This window comes from Desmodus rotundus, chromosome 3 (assembly GCF_022682495.2).
Source record: "Desmodus rotundus isolate HL8 chromosome 3, HLdesRot8A.1, whole genome shotgun sequence".
In the NCBI taxonomy this organism is placed as follows: domain Eukaryota; kingdom Metazoa; phylum Chordata; class Mammalia; order Chiroptera; family Phyllostomidae; genus Desmodus; species Desmodus rotundus.
This window is the reverse complement of record NC_071389.1, coordinates 80067195-80088111: the sequence shown is the minus strand read 5'-3', so window position 1 is coordinate 80088111 and position 20917 is coordinate 80067195. Positions and strand designations below refer to the sequence as shown.

General features: G+C 37.4%; 1 pseudogene; it reads left to right on the top strand.

Annotated features, from left to right (window-relative positions):
- Positions 1-17202: 17202 nt before the first annotated feature.
- LOC112309234 (intraflagellar transport protein 52 homolog pseudogene) lies at positions 17203-18993 on the top strand (annotated as a pseudogene).
- Positions 18994-20917: the final 1924 nt, after the last annotated feature.

Below are 20917 nucleotides of genomic sequence, written 5' to 3'. Positions count from 1 at the left end.
CAAGAGAATTTTCTCCCATGGGCTGGAAGATATTGGCTTAGAGTAGAGCCATGTTTAAAAAAAAAGTACTTTGCTATTGTTTAAAAAATATCAGTGTTAAATAAGACAAAATTCAAACTTTAAAAATGTTTAATTTTTAAAATTTTTTTCTTTATTCAGCAACCATATCTCACTTATTTTTTGGATAATTCTATTTTCAAATAAACTTACTTCTTACTTCTATAAAAGCAGTGTTTTAAATAGGCAAGTGAAAATGATAATTTTATACCTTTATATAACTTTTATATAACTAAGATCACAAGTCAGAAAATACCTTGTCAGATCCTGTTTTATCTTGTAGAATATTGGTAATGTACATCTAGTTTGTCTAAAGAAGTAAGATTCCCAAAGACAATGTTAGTGCTCTGAAATAATGCCCGTACTTTAATCATTTTTATTTCATAATATATTAAGCTAAAAAATATTTCCAGCTACTCATGCAAAATATGATTACCTCATATTTCTCCACTTATTCTTCCTGAAGATTTTAGTGATATCTTAGTTGACAAGCTAATGGCTTTATCACAAAGAGCTATTCAGACCTGGCAGAAATTTAGAAATTCCTCACTCTTAATTCAATCTAAAGGTCACAAAATGAATTCACAAAACTTCAAATACCCCTTTATAACAAATTTATCTGGTAATATGTACAGGGTTCACTCCAGATACAATGTGACTGGAATTTTCCTGAAACATTGGATTCCAAAATTAGGAATTTTGCTCCATTTCTTTTTTTAGTGTTTCTACTTAGTGTCATTTATATTCATTTTTATGTCTGGGGTATATAGAAATAGTCCTATAGGAACACACAAAAATTATTTTAAAAAATTATTTGTTGATTTATTCTTACTTTTCTTTATTCTTTCGTTCTTATTATATTTATTTTTTTATTCTTTACAATTTCTAACATACCTTGTTTATTCTTAGCTGGTCCTTAGTTTAAATCAACTTTAGTATATTCTACCTTTTAAAGATGTTCACTTCTCCAAGGTGGGCTGGGTCTGATTAAGAGCTAGAATAAGATGGAATGAACAGTTCATGAAGATATATTATAGAAAAGATTTACAGGAAAAAATACAACTTGAAAATTAGAATGTTGTCTACATCTGTAGAGTCTGAGATTCCTCATTGTCAATTTTATTGATTCAATTTTTTGTTTTACATTTAAAACTATAATGACAATCTAATAGTCTTTCATGGGTAATCAATATTCTTAGCCAACAACTGAGTGGTGATTTGTACATAGTAAACAGCTTATACTCTTATAAGCATTTGTACTAATTATTAGGCTGAGAGTAAATTTATGTTTTATATTATTTTCTTTTTAAAATTTTTTAAAATATGTTTTATTGATTATGCTATTCCAGTTTTCCCATTTCCCCCCCTTCGCTCCACTCCATCTTGCCCACCCCCTCCCTCCCACATTCCCCCCCTATAGTTCATGTCCATGGGTCATATATGTAAGTTCTTTGGCTTCTACATTTCCTACACTATTCTTACCCTCCCCCTCTCTATCTTCTACCTACCATTTATGCTACTTATTCTCTGTACCTTTCCCCCCTCTCTCCCCCTCTCACTCCCATGTTGATAACCCTCCATGTGATCTCCATTTCTGTGGTTCTGTTCCTGTTCTAGTTGTTTGCTTAGTTTGCTCTTGTTTTTGTTTTAGGTGTGGTCATTAATAACTGTGAGTTTGCTGTCATTTTTACTGTTCATATTTTTTATCTTCTTTTTCTTAGATAAGTCCCTTTAACATTTCATATAATAAGGGCTTGGTGATGATGAACTTCTTTAACTTGACCTTTTCTGAGAAGCAGTTTATCTGCCCTTCCATTCTAAATGATAGCTTTGCTGGATACAGTAATCTTGGATGTAGGTCCTTGCCTTTCATGACTTGGAATACTTCTTGCCATCCCCTTCTTGCCTGTAAGGTCTCTTTGGAGAAACCAGCTGACAGTCTTATGGGAACTCCTTTGTAGGTAACTGTGTCCTTTTCTCTTGCTGCTTCTAAGATTCTCTCCTTCTGCTTAATCTTGGGTAATGTAATGATGATGTGCCTTGGTGTCCTCCTTGGGTCCAGGTTCTTTGGGACTCTCTGAGCTTCCTGGACTTCCTGGAAGTCTATTTCCTTTGCCACATGAGGGAAGTTCTCCTTCATTATTTGTTCAAATAAGTTTTCAATGTTTTGTTCTTCCTCTTTTCCTTCTGGTACCCCTATAATTCGGATGTTGGAACGTTTGAAGATGTCCCGGAGGTTCCTAAGCCTCTCCTCATTTTTTTGAATTGTTTCTTCATTCTTTTCTGGTTGGATGTTTCTTTCTTCCTTCTGGTCCACATCGTTGATTTGAGTCCCAGTTTCCTTCGCATCACTATTGGTTCCCTGTACATTTTCCTTTGTTTCTCTTAGCATAGCCTTCATTTTTTCATCTAATTTGCAACCAAATTCAATCAGTTCTGTGAGCTTCCTGATTACCAGTGGTTTGAAGTGTGCATCTGATAGGTTGGCTATCTCTTCTTTGGTTAGTTGTATTTTTTCTGGAGCTTTGATCTGTTCTTTCATTTAGGTCATTTTTTTTTCTCTTGGCGTGCCTGTTATGTAAAGGGGGGGAGCCTTAGGTATTCCCCAGGGCAGGGTAATGCTCCTAGCTGGGCTGTGACACTGTATGCGGGGGATGGGTCCGATAGGGAGCAATGGAGCTTGCTCCACTCTCTGCTGGTTTTCAGTCACTTCCTCCGCTACCCACAAGCACATTGGGCCCTTCTGGTGCTGCTTCCCGAGTGGGTGGGTTTGTGTACATTCTAGGCCCCTGTGGGTCTCTCCAACAAACTCTCCTGTGAAGCTGGGAGTTTCTCCTGCTGCTGCCGCAACCCCCCACAGGTGTTTTCAATCAGAGGTTTTGAGGCTTTATTTCCCCACACTGGAATTCTGGGTTGCATGGTCTGTCACTGGGTCCACCAGCTGCTGCCCCGCTGGCCAGCTGAAGCTTTGCTTGCCCTGCTCCACAATTCACCACCTCACTGGGTTCGCCAGCCGCCACCGTGCTGGGAGTCCTCTCTGCCTGTCTGCCAATCTCCAGCCCTCCTACCAGTCTGGATGAATGTCTCTTCTTTATCTCCTTGGTTGTTGAATTTCCATACAGTTTGATTTTCTGTCAGTTCTGGTTATTTTTTGTTTTTAAATTGTTGTTGTCCAAACCAAGGGGGAGGGTGGAGATGGGGGAGGGAGGTGGGTTTGGCTGGGGCGGGGTGGAGGGACAGGGAGAAAAGGCATACAACTGTAATTGAATAACAATAAATTTTTTTTTAAAAAAAATAGTTGTTGTCCTCCTTTTGGTTGTGTGAGGAGGCATAGTCCTATTATTTTCAATTATCTGAATTTAAATATTACCATAAGTACATGTGTAACAAAAAAAGGCAGATTAGTTGACAACACAGGTTAAAGATAATGTATCATGATAAGTGGGAAAAGCTATGGTACTTATGTATTTATTTTTTACTCCAGAGAACTAATAAAATTGTATATGGTCCTTATTATAAATCTGTTGCAGCTTATTGGGTGTGTAATGCTGCTCTGTGCAGTTTAAAGTGAAGTAGATGTAGTGTCGAGAAGCTTCAAAAATATTGAAAGATATAATTACACTTTTGAAACTTTGCAGACAAGTGTGTTCTTTCATGCCATTCAGTTGTATCCACACACCATTTGCATCATCCCCCTTTGAGTATCCAGAACAGGTTTGAGTTTCTTGGTCTCTTGACAATTGTTTAACTCAGCAGTTTGTACCCACCTCATGTCCAGGATATGGTATCATCTATAAAATCAGATTTGGTGACTGAAGGACAAACTTGACCCTACTCACCAGAGAGCACACAATGCAAGAGCCAGCATGTATGGGTGACATAATAATGGTTCCCACATTGATCCAATAATGCCATCACATGAGAGTAAACTCTCATTAATACAAGTTTCACAATAGGAATGGGGTTCAGGGGAAGGCAGAAACAGTTCCAGTTTCAAATTAAATTAGAAAACCACCTTACATATTTCTAAGCATCTGGGTTTCAAACTCACTAAGTGAATTATGAGAATTCCTGTATCTCCAGCTCTACCTATTACGTAAGTTTAGTTAACACAATCACAAAAGTTTTGGTAGAATTTTAGGGGAATTTAGATTGAATTAAGTTTGCCATCTTCAGGGATACTTTTGGATAGTAGGTCTTAGTATAAGGGAAATTTCTTTCTCTACAAAATTTTAGACTTTGTCCACTTAAATATTCCATTTATAGCCAGCTACTATTGGACTGTTACTTCTGAAAGTCTAGGTGTAACTAGGATATGACAGTGTTTGACATCCACTTTTCTCTCTGAGCATGTTCTACTTATAGCTGTTCTGAAGAAGAGATTTCATTTTGGGAAGTGAACACAGTGCGGTTACATAAAGTCTGATTGATGGGAGTTAAGGTGGGCAGAAGTTATCCAAATCCAAAGACAAGTGTTTGAAGGGGAAGGAATGTATTATCATTAAAGAGGTAGGAGGACGGAGGACGGAGTTGCCTCTCTAACTAAATGATGGGTTGGAAGCACCAGCCTCCATCTACATCCCAAGTACTGGGCCCAGTGTTCCCAGGAACTTCCTTGCTGTGTTCACCTCTTCAGCACAGTAGGAACATAGTAGAGCCACTTGTCAGAAGAAGTGATCTAGTCACAAGCAAATACCTGTTTGGTCATTTCTTTATATATCTCACTAGATGTAAATATTAGAACACTCAAAGGAATGACTGCAGCATCTCAAAGCCAAAAATGAATTTAGACAAAAATGAGAGAGAGAGACTATATTCAGCCTCACTGTATTTACTCTCCCTTCTTATCTGTCCGTTTCTGCCTTACTGATTCTCTCACACTTCTTACCAATTCTCAGTCTCCCTCACGCATTGGTACAGATACTCACACATTTATCTCTGCTCTTTCTTTTCTGCAAGAAATACATGCCACAGAATCACTCTGCTGAGAGCAGAGTAACCATTGACTTATTTAAAAACCTACAGTTGTGTTCTTTATCCAATCATCTATCAAAGGACACTTAGGTTGTTTCCATGTCTTGGCCACCATGACTAATGCTGCAGTGAACATAGGGGTGCATATATCTTGGTTAATAAATATTTTTAAATTTTAGGGTAGATACCCAGAAGAGGAATAGCTGGGTCATAAAGAAGATGTGGTACATATAATACAGTGGAATACTACTCAGCCACAAGAAAAGATGAAATACTGCCATTTGTGACAGCATGGATGGACCTTTAGAATATCATTTAAGTGAAATAAATCAGTGAGAAAAAGTTAAGAACCACATGTTTTTACTAATATGTGGGATATAAAACAGAAAGTAACAAACGAACAAAGAAAAAAATAAAAACTCATAGACACAGACAACAGTATGGTGGTTACCAGAGAGAAGGGGAGTGGGAGGTGGTAAAGTGTAAAGGATTTCAAATACATGGTGATGGAAGATGATTTGACTTTGGGTGGTGGGCACACAGTGCAATATACAGATGATGTGTCACAGAACTATACACTTGAAACCTGTATAATCTCATCAACCAATGTCACTCCAACAAATTTACTTTAAAAATAAATTATTTAAAAACCTACAATCATAAATTTTATTCCTACTCTTCAAGTAACCCAACTGGTAACCAATCTTTCTCGTTCATTTCCTACATGACTATAGGCCTAAAATATTGGAGCATAATACAGAGGATCTATGAATAGAGAAAACATAAAATTTATCCTCACTTTTATAACTCTGAATATTTTCACTTAAATTATCTCACTTATCAGGTTTAGCCTCTACCAAAAGTGAGACCATTTTTTTAATTATTATTAAATACTCAGCTACTTAAAGGAAATATGAACTTTGAATGAAGAATTTATTCAGACCATACTGGCTCTGTGGTGTTCCTGTGTCCAAGGACACTTTTAACAAAGACAGCTCACTAAACCTGTGTTACTGATGAAAAACCCGTCACTGGTAAACAATACTGCAAATCACATGTGGATGAGGGGATATACACATAACAAAGGTGCTGAAACTAGGTACACAAGTTTTGTATCTGTGCTGCCGAAGCAGGCACAGAACACAAATTTTGATTTAAATATTAGGCAAAGAAAAACTCCTTTTTGAGCTAGTTATCTGGAAATATACTTTTCTAGTGCAGAACTTGAGTTACCAATTGCTAGTATTCACAATAAGCCTGATGATAATAAAATGTCTATTCTTTGTTTTAAAAATATCTATTGACGCCTACTGGGCTACATAGAGAAGGCTGAAACCCTTTTGCACACTGTTCTATCAATGTAACAGAAAGTATTGTATCACTCAGTTGTGATAGTGACCCCCTTGATGTTCCCTCAGTAGAATACTAAAAACAATCCTTTCTGTAAAGGATGAAAAACAAAAACCTTGAGCAGGGAAAGATTGCACATTCCAAGCATGTTAGCTAATTTCCTGCAATAGAGAGCAATGAAAGACCATGTGGACAGTGTGTGGTGTTGTCCTTTATCTGTAAAAAAGAAATAAAAAAAGAATCAAAAACATCACCATATCTTCTGGTATCCAGACGTAAAATTCTGAGTGAAATGGTAATGTTGAGCAACTTTGAAAAGATCGTCAATATCGAATGCTATTTTAAACAACAAAAACTTTCTCTTTGTACCTTTGGCAATCTTACATTTTAATGAAAGAGACTCAAAATAGCACAACACATATTTCTAGGTCTTGATCATTAAAATTCTTTATCTGTAGACTGCTAGCCTCAAATAATCAACTTGAGAAAACAAACCAAATTAAATGGCTTCCTTGTTTTCTCCAACCATTTCTGTGTTTTATTTTGTTTTGTTTTTTAAGCTTCTCTTCCTACAAGCTCAACAGAAGACAGCCTAAACAAAGAAAATCCAGCCATTTGCCCAATCTTTTCAGTCCAAACCTGCATAAATCAAACTAGAAGTAACTGTATTCCCTGTTTCACCAAAAGTGATTTAGTGACATAGCTAAACACCCCCAGTGGAAAGGAGCAATAGGATGGGCCAGAAAAATTATAAACCTGTAACTCAAGGTTTACCATAGAAACAACAGGAAATATCTAGGAAGCTGTTTACAGTTTATCAAGCTGACTAATATAAAGACAACATATGTGACTTACAACAGTTTAAACTCTGGAATTTCCTTCCATTGCAGTAAATTTTACGGTGCCCTTGAATCAGGGAAGCAGTGTGGTACAGTAGGGAAAGGTGCAAGCTTTGCTCATAGACAGACTGAATCCCCAAACAGCCACTTCCCAGCTGGGTGGCTTTGGAAGTTTCTTAATGAATCTGAACTTGTTAATTGTAAAATGGGTATAAGAATCTGTATCTAATGTTATTGTGTAAGGAACTAGAGATAATACACAAAAGTACCTAGAATACATCTTTAACCATTATTGAGAGCATTATGGGTATTGAGCTACAGAATATAGAATGGGAGAAGATTTTGTTGAGGACATAAGTAGAAGAGGGCTGGGGTTTAGAATAAATCAAATATCTCTATGGCAAAAAGTTTACTTAAGGTCCGAACAGAACAATGAGGCAGGGAAACGAGACGATTAGAGACTTGTGATTGTATATTTTTTCCTAAACCAGAACTGCTCTGCTGTAGTCTATCACGTCTCAGGTCCACTTCCAAAAGGCCCTTCTAGACCAGCCGCTGTAAAAGTGAAGACTCTGGGGAGAACTTTCATTCTGCAGTAATCATGCTTACAGTCAGCCTTGTGAACTCCAATACAGCCCAGGCAAATACCAATTTTCATCACCCATTGGGCACATGCCAAGTTGGCATATTCAGAATTTCATCTATTATTCAGTCTAAAAGTACTTCATGGTACTTCTACTTGGAGGTTGTTTTGCTACTTCATGGAGTTAGGAGACTAATAATTCAGCAGAAAATATGCAGTTAAAGGTTTTTTTTTTAATCTTGACATTATCATTATTGAGGCAAAAGTGTTGTCATCCTTTAAGTAAGAGCTGAGGTGAGGTGCCTCTCCATATGTTTTGGCAGAATCAATGCATCTGTGAATTCAGTGCTAAGCCCTGTGTGCCTCAGCACAACAGCTATGCAGATCAGTGCTCCTGGATCCATTCTAAACACATCACCATTTGGATTTGCCCCAGTAAGTCAGCACTTTTCAATTCCTGGACAAGGTTTGCTACAGCAAGTATTAAGTTGATTTACTTTTATAAGCACCTATTAAGTAGCTTTTCATGCAAGCCACTACATAAACATTTTTTTAATTTTTCAGCTGTCTTGCCCAAAGCTCTAAACATCTGCAAAAATTATCTATTTTTACCTTGAAAAATATTTTTCACTGAATAAAAAAGACAACATACAAAGTTTCAAAGCTCAAGGAAGGGAAAATTCAGAAACCTACTAATATTCACTATCGTATGATTGAAATAAATCTTGGATAGGCAAAGATTTCTTGAACAGGACAAGAAAAGCACTATCATAAAAAGAAAAAATGAATAAATTGGACTGTATCAAAATTAAAAATGTCTTATTATCAAAAAACTCCATTAAGAAAATAAATAGACTGAGAGAAAAATGTTTGTAATATGTATCTGGCCAAGGACATATATCCAGAATATATAAAGAGTTACTACAAATCATTAATTTACAAAATGAAATAAATATTTGCAAAGGGTTCAATAGACACATTACACAAGAATATATACAAGTAGACAATAAGCACATGAAAAAGTTTTCAACATCATTATTCGCCAGGAAATGACCAATAAATTACCACTTTATAGTCACTAGAATACTAAAATTAAAAACTCTGACCACACCAGATGTTAGCAAGGATACAGTGGATCTGGAATGCTCATCCACTGCTGATGGGAGTGTATGATGGTCAGCTACCCTGGAGAACTGTTTGACCTCCCCACAAATCCCCTCCTACCTATTTTCATAAGAGAATGATAATGTATGTCTAAAAAAGTACTGACTTGCACAAGAATAGTCACAACACAGCTTCATTCATAATAGCCAAGTACTGGAAACAGTCCAAGTGTCCCTGAACAGGAACATGGATCCACAAAGTGTGCCAGATCCATACACTAGAAGAGTACTCATTAATAAGAAGAAAAGAACTGGTACACACAACAACCTGGGCAAATCTCAAAAGCGTCATACTAAAAGAAGCCAGGTACAACTGTCACATATAATATGACTCCATTTATATAAAATCTAAATTCAGACCAAACTAATCAATGGTCATGGAAATCAGACAGTGATTGAGAGAAAAACTTGACGTGGATGGAGCAGAAAGAGTTATCTATGCAGATGGAAGTGCCTTATACTTTGTTTTGGATGAAGTTAACAAGGGTGCATGTATACAAATGTCAAAACTCAATGACTGAGAGGGCTCCACTTGTACTAATAGCTAAGTCACTCCTACCAGACCATTCCAACTCAGACATGACTATAAACTCTGGGCAAAATGTAAAAAGGCATTAGATAGAGCAAAACTAAATCAAACAGATACTGGGAGGTGGGTGACACTTGCACAATGAAAACACAAATAAATTTCACATTTGTATGGCTTTTCACCTGAGGACAAGCCATAGTCTACACCATGTGAAGCAGCTAAAACTCAGATATGAACACACTGTGTAATTAGCTTGAAGAACAAGATAGCAGAGGTAGGGTTGTCCACTGCAGCTGGGAACAGAGGAACTACATAATCCCAGAAAAGAAGGGAGCATGACGTTCAAATATTGCGAATACACTTTATCTAAGCCTTTTGGAAGCTCCCAAACTACATATGCACATGGCAGACTTCTAGCAGATCAGCTAAAGCTAATGGAACTGAACTGAAATGTCAGCTTCCACGCAGAGTGTGCAGTTTTGCAGTTTGAGACCAGTCAAGTTATCTACCTAACACTAAAAATCAGTACTCTTGCAGAAACATTACAGAGTCCTAAGTGTCTACAATATATCATTTGTCCAGAATATAATCCAAAACCATTCAATAAAATAAGATGAAACTATTATCCAACTCAAGAGAAAAGGCAATCGATGAATACTGGTGACTCCAAAATGATTCAAATATTGGAATTAGCAGACAAGGAATTTAAAGTAGCTATTTCAACTATATGAAAGTGTATCAGAGTGGTCATAGTGAAGGAAAAGAGGAAATAGAAGAGAAATTGAAACTAGAAAAACAAACAAATTGAAATTTTAGAACTAAAAACAAATTCTGAAATAAAAAATTCAATGAGTTTATCAGCATATTGGAAATTACAGAAGAATTATTGGTCTCTAAGACAAGAAAATAAAAATTATGCAAACTGAAGAAGAAAGAAAATAGGATTAAAAATCATAGCACCTCAGGAACTCATGGGACTACATCAAGAGGTCTAACACAGAATTTTTGCAGTCCTGTAACAAGAGGAAAGACAAAATGAGGCACCCTAAAAATAATTTAAATAAATAATGTCAGGATATTCTCCATATTTGGTGACAGACAAAATCTGTAGTTTTATAAATCTCAGTCAACCCTGAGTCTAAGTGATAAAATATGGGGGCTTATTATACATGTATTTCAATTTTTTCTGTTTTAAATATTCATAATAAATTATTAAAATGACACAAAACACATAAAAATGAACACAGATCATATATTATATTGTATCTTAATTATATCAATTTTTAAAATAATCTAATTCTAGACTATATAAGGTGGATATTCAAGGTTCAAGCATTAACTGAAAGGTATGATTAATATTCAATACCTTTATTATTTCATTTTTTAATTACCTTATTGTTGTTCAATTACAGTTGTCTGTGTTTACCCCCCACTGCTCCCCCCATGTCAAACCCACCACCATCCCCTGTTTCCACCCCGCACCCTTGGTTTTGTCCGTATGTCCTGTATAGTTGTTCCTGAAAACCCTTTCCCTTCCTCCCTTAAGCCCCTCCCACCTCCCCTCTAGTTACTGTCAGATTGTTTATTTCAATGTCTCTGGTTATATTTTGCTAGCTTGCAAGTTTTGTTGATTATGTTCCAGTTAAAGATGAGATTATATGATATTTGTCCCTCACCTCCTGGATTACTTCACTTAGCATAACTCTCTCCAGTTCCATCCATGCTGTTGCAAAGGATAGAAGCTCCTTTTTCTCTCTGCTGCCTAGTATTCCATTGTGTAAATGTACCATCGTTTTTGGATCCACTCATTTGCTGATGGGCACTTAGGCTGCTTCCAGTACTTGGCTATTGTAAATTGTGCTGCTATGAACATTGGGGTGCATTGGTTCATTTGGATTGGTGTTTCAGGGTTCTTAGGATGTAATCCTAGAAGTGGAATTGCCAGGTCAAAAGGCAGTTCCATTTTTAGTTTTCTGAGGAAATTCCATACTGTTTTCCACAGTGGCCTCACCAGTCTGCATTCCCACCAACAGTGCACTAGGGTTTCCTTTTCTCCACATTGTCTCCAACACTTGTTTGTTGATTTGTTTATGATGGCCATTATGACTGGTGTGAAGTGGTATCTCATCGTGGTTTTAATTTGCATCTCTCTGATGGCTAGTGATGCTGAGCATCTTTTCATATGTCTCTGGGCCCTCTGTATGTCCTTCTTAGAGAAGAGTCTGTTCAAATCATTTGCCCATTTTTTAATTGGGTTGTTTGTCTTCCTGGAGTGGAGTCATGTGAGTTCTTTATATATTTTGGAGATCAGGCCCTTGTCTGAGGTATCATTGGCAAATATGTTTTCCCATACTGTTGGTTCTCTTTGTAATTTAGTGCTATTTTCTTTAGCCATGCAGAAGCTTTTTAATTTGATGAGGTCCCATTTGTTTATTCTTTCCTTTATGTCCCTTGCTTTAGGGGACATATCAGAGAAGATATTGCAGCATGAAATGTCTGAGATTTTCCTGCCAATGTTTTCCTCTAGGACTTTTATGGTGTCATGACTTATATTTAAGTCTTTTATCCACCTTGAATTTATTTTTGTGTATGGTATAAGTTGGTGATCAAGTTTCATTTTTTTGCATGTAGCTGTCCAGATTTCCCAACACCATTTGTTGAAGAGGCTATTCTTGTTCCATTTTGTGCTTCTTCCCCCCTTGTCAAATATTAATTGACCATACAGACTTGGGTTTATTTCTGGGCTCTCTGTTCTGTTCCATTGGTCTATGTGCCTGTTTTTATGCCAGTACCAGGCTGTTTGGATTACAGTGGCCTTGTAATACAGTTTGATATCAGGTATTGTGATCCCTCCTGCTTTGTTCTTCTTTCTCAAAATTGCTGCAGCTATTTGGGGTCGTTTATGGTTCCATATAAATTTCTGAAGTGTTTGTTCTATATCTGTGAAATATGTCATGGGTACTTTAATAGGGATTGCATTGAATCTATAAATTTCTTTGGGTAGTATGGCCATTTTGGTGATGTTAATTCTTCCAATCCATGAGCATGGTACATGCTTCCATTTGTTTGTGTCTTCCTTAATTTCTTTCTTCAGTGTTGTGTAGTTCTCTGAGTACAGGTCTTTTACCTCCTTGGTTAGGTTTATTCCTAGGTACTTTATTTTTCTTTTTGCTATATCAAATGGGATTTTCTTCTGACTTCTGTTTCTGATATTTCATTGTTGGTATACAAAAATGCCTTTGATTTCTGAATAATGACTTTATATCCTGCGATTTTGCCAAATTCACTTATTAAGTCAAACAATTTTTTGGTGAAGTCTGTAGGATTTTCTATGTACACAATCATGTCATCTGCAAACAGTGACAGTTTTGCTTCCTCCTTTCCAATTTGGATGACTTTTACTTCTTTTTCTTGTCTGATTGCTGTGGCTAGGACTTCCAATACTATGTTGAACAGGAGTGGTGAGAGAGGACATCCTTGTCTTGTTCCTGATCTTAGTGGGAAAGCTCTAAGTTTTTGTCCATTGATTGTGATGTTGACTGTAGGTCTCTCATATATGGCCTTTATTATGTTGAGGAATGCTCCCTCTATTCCCACTTTGCTGAGTGTTTTTATCATAAATGGGTGCTGTATCTTATCAAATGCTTTTTCTGCATCTATTGATATGATCATGTGATTTTTGTCTTTGCAGTTATTGATGTGATGTATTATGTTTATTGATTTGCGAATATTGTACCATTCTTGCATCCCTGGGATGAATCCCACTTGATCATGGTGTATGATCTTTTTAATGTATTGTTGGATGTGGTTTGCCAATATTTCATTGAGGATTTTAGCATCTATGTACATCAACGATATTGGCCTGAAGTTTTCTTTCTTTGTTATGTCTTTATCTGGTTTTGGGATTAGGATGATGTTGGCTTCATAAAAAGAGTTTGGGAGTCTTCCATATTCTTGGGTTTTTTGGAATAATCTGTGAAGAATAGGGGTTAGCTCATCCTTAAATACTTTATAGAATTCTCCTGTGAAACCATCCAGTCCAGGGCTTTTGTATGTTTGGAGTTTTTTTTATTACTGCTTTAATTTCGTCTGCTGTTATTGGTCTGTTCAGGCTTTCTGCTTCTTCTTTATTCAGTTTTGGGAGATTATATTTTTCCAGAAATTTGTCCATTTCATCCAGATTTCCAAATTTCTCAGCATATAGTTGTTAGTAATAATTTCTTACAATCTTTTGTATTTCTGAGGTGTCAGTTGTAATCTCTCCTCTTTCATCTGATTGTGTTTATTTGGGTCCTCTCTCTTCTTTTCTTGATGAATCTGCTTAAAGGCTTGTCAAATTTGTTTATCTTTTCAAAGAACCAGCTCCTGGATTCATTGATCCTTAGAATTGTGCTTTTAGTCTCTGTGTCATTTAATTCTGCTCTGATCTTTGTTATTTCCTTCATTCTACTTGCTCTGGGCTGTCTTTGCTGCTGTTCCTCAAGTTCTTGTAGGTGTAGTGTTAGTTTGTTTATTTGAAATGTTTCTATCTTCTTTAGGTAGGCCTGTATCACTATGTAGTTCCCTCTCAGGACTGCCTCCACTTTGTCCCATAAGTTTTGGACTGTTGTGAGTTCATTTCATTTGTTTCCAGAAAGTTTTGGATTTCTTCCTTAATCTCATTCTTGACCCATTCATCCTTTAATAGCATGCTATTCAGTCTCCATGATTTTCAGTGTTTTGGGTTTTTTTCCTTTTGGTTGGTTTCTAGTTTCAGTCTCTTGTGGTCAGAGAAAATGCTTGGTATGATTTCAATTTTCTTGAATTTGTTGAGGCTTGTTTTGTGTCCTATCATGTGGTCTATCTTTGAAAATATTCCATGTGCATTTGAAAAGAATGCGTATTTTGCTTCTTTGGGATGAAAGGCTCTGTTGCATCAGTTAAGTCCATTTGATCTAATGCATCATTCAGTTCTATAATATGCTTGTTGGTATTTTGTTTGGAAGACCTATCCATTTTTGACAATGGAGTGTTAAAATCCCCTACTATAATTGTGTTGCTGTTGATGTCTTTCTTGAAGTCCTCCAAGATTTTCTTTATGTATTTAGGTGCTCTTATGTTGTGCGCATATATATTTATAACGTTTATGTTTTCTTGATAGATTCTTCCCTTGAATATTATGAAGTGACCTTCTGGGTCTCTTTTGATGGCTCTTTTTTTGAAGTCTATTTTGTCTGATATGAGTATTGCTACCCCTGCGTTTTTTCCTGACCTTTTGCTTGGAATATTTGTTTCCAGCCCTTCACTTTCAGTCTGTGTAGGTCTTTTGTTCTGACGTGGGTCTCTTTCAGGCAGCATATGTGTGGGTCATGATTTCTTAGCCATTCAGGTATTCTATGTCCTTTGATTGGAGCATTTAATCCACTTACATTTCAAGTTATTATTGATAGGTACTTATTCACTGACATTTTTTCATACCTGTATTCCTCTCTCTCTCACTCTTTTTTTTTTTTTTTCCTTTTCTTAAAGCAGATCCTTTAGCATCTCTTGCAGAGCTGGTTTGGAGGAGGTGTATTCTTTGAGGTTTGTTTTGTCTGGGAAGCTCCTTATTTGGCCTTCCATTTTAATTGAGAGCCTTGCTGGGTAGAGTAGTCTTGATTGCAGGCCTTTGCTTTTCATTAGCTGGTATATTTCTTGCCATTCCCTTCTGGCTTATAGCTTTTCCATTGAGTGGTCAGCTGCTAATCTTATCAGGGCTCCCTTGTATGTTACTTCCTGTTTCTCCCTTGCTGCCTTTAAGATTCTCTCTTTGTCTTGGAATTTTGCCATTTTAATTATGATGTGTCTTGTAGTAGGCCTCTTTGGGTTCCTCTTGCTTGGGACTCTCTGTGTTTCCTGGATTTGTGTGACTTTTTCTCTCATCAAATTAGGTAATTTTTCCATCCTTACTTTTTCAAACAGGTTTTCTATTCCTTGCTCCTCCTCTTCTCTGTCCAGTATCCCTATTATACAGATATTATTGCATTTTGTGTTGTCCTGCAGTTCCCTTACCCCCCTCTTTGTTCTTTTTGAGTCTTTTTTCCTTTTCTTGCTCTTTCTGGGAGTTTTTTCTACCTTGCTGTCCAGCTTGCTGACTTGATCTTCTCCTTCATCTAGCCTGCTTTTGATTCCTTCTACTGTGTTCTTCAATTCAGAAGTTGTATTCTTCATTTCCTCTTGGCCCTTGTTGATAGTTTTTATTTCCATTTTCATGTTAATATAGTTTGCATGAGTTCATTGTAGTTTCCCTGTAGTTTTTGGTGAGTTCTCTGTGAGCTCATTGAGCTTCCTGATAACCATTGCTTTGAACTCAGTATCTGATAGTTGACTTGCCTCTATTTCATTTCACATTGTTTCTGAGGCTTCCTCCTTTCCTTTCATTTGGGAATTGTTTCTCTGTCTTCCCATTGTTTGTGAGACTCTTCTTGTTAGCCTCTACTTCTTAAATTGATCTGTTTCAACTCCCTGGGTTTATGGTATGAACTTCTATGGTAGGAGACTTATGATATTCAGTAGTGCTGTCTCCTTGATCTCCTGAGCTTGCTGGTCTTGGGCTGTCATTTATGTTGGCTCTCTGGATGTCATTGGGTTTTGATTGTTGTTGGGTCTTTCTTTGGCGGGACCTTCCTGCCAGCTGGTTAACTGAGAGTCACTCCCTCCACCACGTTTTGTATTCTGTTGTGCAGGTGTGGACAGATTGTGTTGAAGCTGGTTCTTCTGTCTCTCCAAGGTCTTGAGGCTTCTCTCTCACTGGTATTCAGTTGTTTGTTCTGGGAAATTTCTCCACTGTTTAGTTGTAATTCCAGATTGGTCCTCAGTGGGGGTTAGTGTGGTTTCCATTCTCTCCTTCACCTTCTTCTGTTATTATCTGTTGGTAGTTCCTTTGTTGGTGGGTTATATCTTCCAGCAGATATACTGGTGTTCACAGCTCCCACCTACTCTGAAGCCTTGGAGAGTACGTGGAGGAACTGTTGCAAACTGAGACTAATCCTGTGGCATGAGGGAAGAGAGGTCAGGAGCACCTGCTTCCTCTAGCTGGGGTGGAGTGGATCTCCCTTGGGATCAGACCCTCCACCCTAGGATTCACAGCAAAGAGTGTGTGGATATCACTCCCGGACAGGCTCTATGATTTCTCCTTATAGAGGTAAAGTGTGGCCCATGGAAAAGGGGGCAGAAGATTCACATTATCTGATATAAGGTCTCTTTCCAAGTAATCTTTAACTCATCAATCATCCTGTCATTCAGCAAAAGCTGTCATCTCATCTCTTGGGTACATGTACACATCTGATGAAAAAAAAATTTTTTTAAGGCACAGAAGGGAAGATGGGAAACAACACAGGCCATGCACAACTACTTCCTCTGCACTCTTCTGTTGGTGATCTGTGCATTATCAGCAAGAGTGTGCATGAACAGGATACACCACAGAGCCCAATCTCTCAGCACAATATGTGGGCACTTGATGATAATACTGTTCAGCAGGTTAATGTCCTATTTTTTAATGAATAGTTGTGTGACTGTAAGTAAACCCCTCAATTTACTCAAAACTAATTTTCTTTTCTGCAACATGAAAAGTTTAAGAAAAGAATTGCTCAGCCCCAATCCATACCTTTCAGTGTGCTTCTCAGCCTCTGTCATTCCTAAGCCACCTTGGTTATCTGGCCATGGGCAGCTGGCAGGCATCAGATGAGGATGGTGGTCACTGGGCCTCAGGATACCATGGAAAAAGAGCTTGAGAGCACCATTCTTTTCTTTTTAAAATAAAATTTAAATATAGCTTATTGTTTATGCTATTACAGTTGTCCCAATCTCCCCCATTTGCCCCCCTCCACCCAGTCCAGCCCCTAATCCTACAGTCAAGCCCCCCTCCATTGGCCATGACCATGTGTCATTCATACACATTCCTTGACTAATCCCTTCACCTTCTTTCAAACAGTTCCCCCCTCCTTCCTCTTCTTACCTTTTGCAACAGCATGGATAGAACTGGAAACTATTATACTAAGTGAAATAAGCCAGTCTGTGAAGGACAAATACCATATGAACTTACTTATAAGTGGATTATAGTGAACAGAATAAACTCAGGAGCAAAATAAAACCAGAGGCATAGAAAAATGGAACAGACTGACAGCTATAAGGTGGAGCACCATTCTTTTGAACACATATAGAAAGAAAATATTTACCACCAACAATGGCTATAAATCCATGCAGAAGAGACTCTGGAGACTCTGAAAGATTCAGAGCTTAAAAGATGAAATCACATCTGAGGAGTGAATTGGGCTGAGCCTGTGGATTACAGCTGGGCCAAGGGAATAATGCACTGCAGCTAAGCTTGAGATCCTGAAGAAACACCTTCATGGTGGTGGAGATATCCTTATGATGCTAGGAAAGGGTGGGGAGCCCAGATTTGGCACCAGTATTAACTTTCTCCTAGAAGAATATGGAATCATGGTTAATAATGATGCTGTAGTTAGAAAAGTGTAAGTATTTCCATCCTAAAGAAGCTCTAGTTTCCAATGTAGTTTTATATAGGGAAATGAGCTGAGCCATAAGGAAGGGCATGCCTGGAGTCATTGATGAAGAGAGCAGTGGAACAATGCCCAGACTCTCACCTTTGTGTACCCTTTTGGTGCCACATAGAGTTTCATGAAATGAGCAGTGGCTGTTCTGTCCACAGACTCTGTTGGTCTGGCTTTCTACACTCAAAGAACCAAGGTGGGAAGTTGGCAGTGCTTGGCTTGTGTCACATGTTGAGTGACCAATATTTGGAAAAGAAGAAAACAGCAAAATAATATTGTTTTCCAGTGGCTCGCAACAGAAGACATCTACCTAAGCCAGATCAATGCTGAGGACCCAGAGATTTCTGACTACCTGATGCTGCCTGACACAGCCACCCTGTCAGAGTGACTTTGACTGTGTCTGAGGAGGGCAATGAGAACCCACAGGACTTTACCACCCTCTTCAATTTGTCCATTTGCCAGCTAGATACCACCTCCTTCCCCAAGGTCATCAAGGCTTATGAAGAACTAAACATGAAATATGAACCTCTCTAGCTCATCCAACCTCAGTTTGAGACTCTGCTGCCCACCCTTTAGCCAGCAGTTTTCCTTCTCAGTTTCAGGGAATTGCCACCTTCTCTGCTGGAACTGTGTGACTTAGGTGATATGTTCTCCTCTCAGAAGGAACAGCTTGCTCAGATTACCAATAAGTGTACTGTAGAAGACCTGGAACTCAATGTCAGAAAGTAGGGCAACATTCTTAGAGTAACCAATGAATGGCCAAAGGGCCACCAAGATCCCAAACATACATTGAGCTCTGGAGTTCAAGACATTGAACCAGAGATATGATGTTAATACAAATGAAACTGCATTCTAGGACAATTTCCGAGGGCCGCACCTCATGAAGCTTCCTGATTCTCTTTGCAAACTGTTTTTCAGTTCTTCCTTAATGCCTTTATCACAATCATCTAGCTACTCTTTTCAATGAGCTGTGGAAGGTGTGTGTATCTTCTATACTTCCCAGATAGGTATAAATTTCTAATGTAGATCCTTATGTAAGATATGTTCCATTTTTCTCAACTAAATGTGATTGAATCTGTACCTTTATATTTTTTTTTAAGAAAAGAATTGTTTCCTCATGCTCCTTTCTTGTCTAAAATGTGTTGTCTTCCCTAGGTTCTTTTGAAAAGTATAATAAAGGATAATAACTGTATTTCTGGGAATTCTTCTACCATGCAAGGTGAGCCAAATTTGTCTGAAACGATCTCTCTGGCCAAAGTTTAGGACCAAGTTTCAGTTGGCCCCATTCGAACCCAGCATATGTGAACATTTTCAAATAAGCATCACAAATGCTGAACAATTGTTCTTTTTTAAAAAGGGAATTGACATTAGCAATCAGGTGGGTTTTAAAAGATGTGAAAATCTCCAAAGAAAGGGTAATGTGCCATGATTAAGTTCATACAAAACTGACATCTTGTGGGAAAGGGGAAAATCCACCTACAATAAAATGTTATGCCTGTCCCTGTTTTCAATTTCCTCCCACGCATCTACTGCATCTGTTGAAACTTGTTATTGCTAAAGTACTTTTTTCATCATGAAAAGAGCTATAGTTCTAAAAGAGACTATTGGCACCCAAATCCAGTTGTGGCGTTGGAGGCAATTCAATTATGCTTGGTAATTTTTTTCCTGGGCATTTAATTTTATTGTTGTTGTCAATGTTTCCAGGAGAGGGGGTGCTTTCTATTAATCATAAATACAGAAACACATCACACTAATTTTTGAGTGTTTTATTTGAAGAAAAAAAGCTAGATGATATCAAGCAATAAGACAAAATAAAAGCAAAGAACGCACTAATGGTAAAATATAATATATGTTCAATTGCTAATCAAAACATAAATGTATATATATTGTAAGAGGCTCATCTCCTAATTCAAGGTCTTTAAATCCAGAATGCTGTTTCTAGAGTAAGTTTAAAATATAACCAAAATCTCCATTTAAAAATATAAAACCTAGTTTAGCTGATGATCAGTTACTTAAACTTTTGAGAATTAACTATCAGTGTGGCTCTGATCTGCACTTTTCTCCCTTTCTTTCTAACTCTTCATACATATAAATAACACCAAAGCAATATCTATTTTAGGCTATGCTGAAATCTATTTATTTTTATAATTAGCAAACTGGCATGCTTTTACTGAAGCTTTGTCTCGGCAACAAGAATTGCTGGCTGCTACTAAGCTTATGTCTTTTTTTTTTTGGTAAGAATTCTATTAATTTGTAATTATAATTCGGAAATAATTTCATGTTAGGGTAGAAAAGACAGAGATTGCAGTAGTTCCAAACTCTACCCCTAGAAGCCTTGAGTTCTATGGAGGTGCATCAATGCCTGGCCCAATTTAAGTAAAATAGTCCAATTTATTGTTTCTTTAAAAATAAAATGGATGGAAACCATAAATTTTGTCCAACTTTCTCAATTTAAAGTTCAGAAAACTAAAGTCCAAAAACATATAGCAGCCTTCTATAAGGTAGTTCAGCTAGAGGACTTGGATAAGTGACAATAATTAGATGAATAAATATGAGAGAGAGGAAAAAAGAGAGAGAGAGACTGGAAATACTACCCATGGTGGTACATCATTGTCTCAGTTACTTTGGGTGAATTTTACTCTCATGTCTTATCTCATATCTATTTTGTCCTCAAGCTTGTCCCCACCACCTTAGTTTAGGCCTCCTTTGCTCACACTGAGACTAGACCTTGTCTCCCCTAATCCAGTGTCTCTTTCCTCTAATCCATTATACATCTTACTACCAAACTTTCAACTGCCCTGAGGAGAGGCCTCCAACGACACCACTTTGTCTCCTTTAGTGCTTCCCAAGTACAGCCCTCAGACCAGCAGCACCCATGCTACCTGAGAACT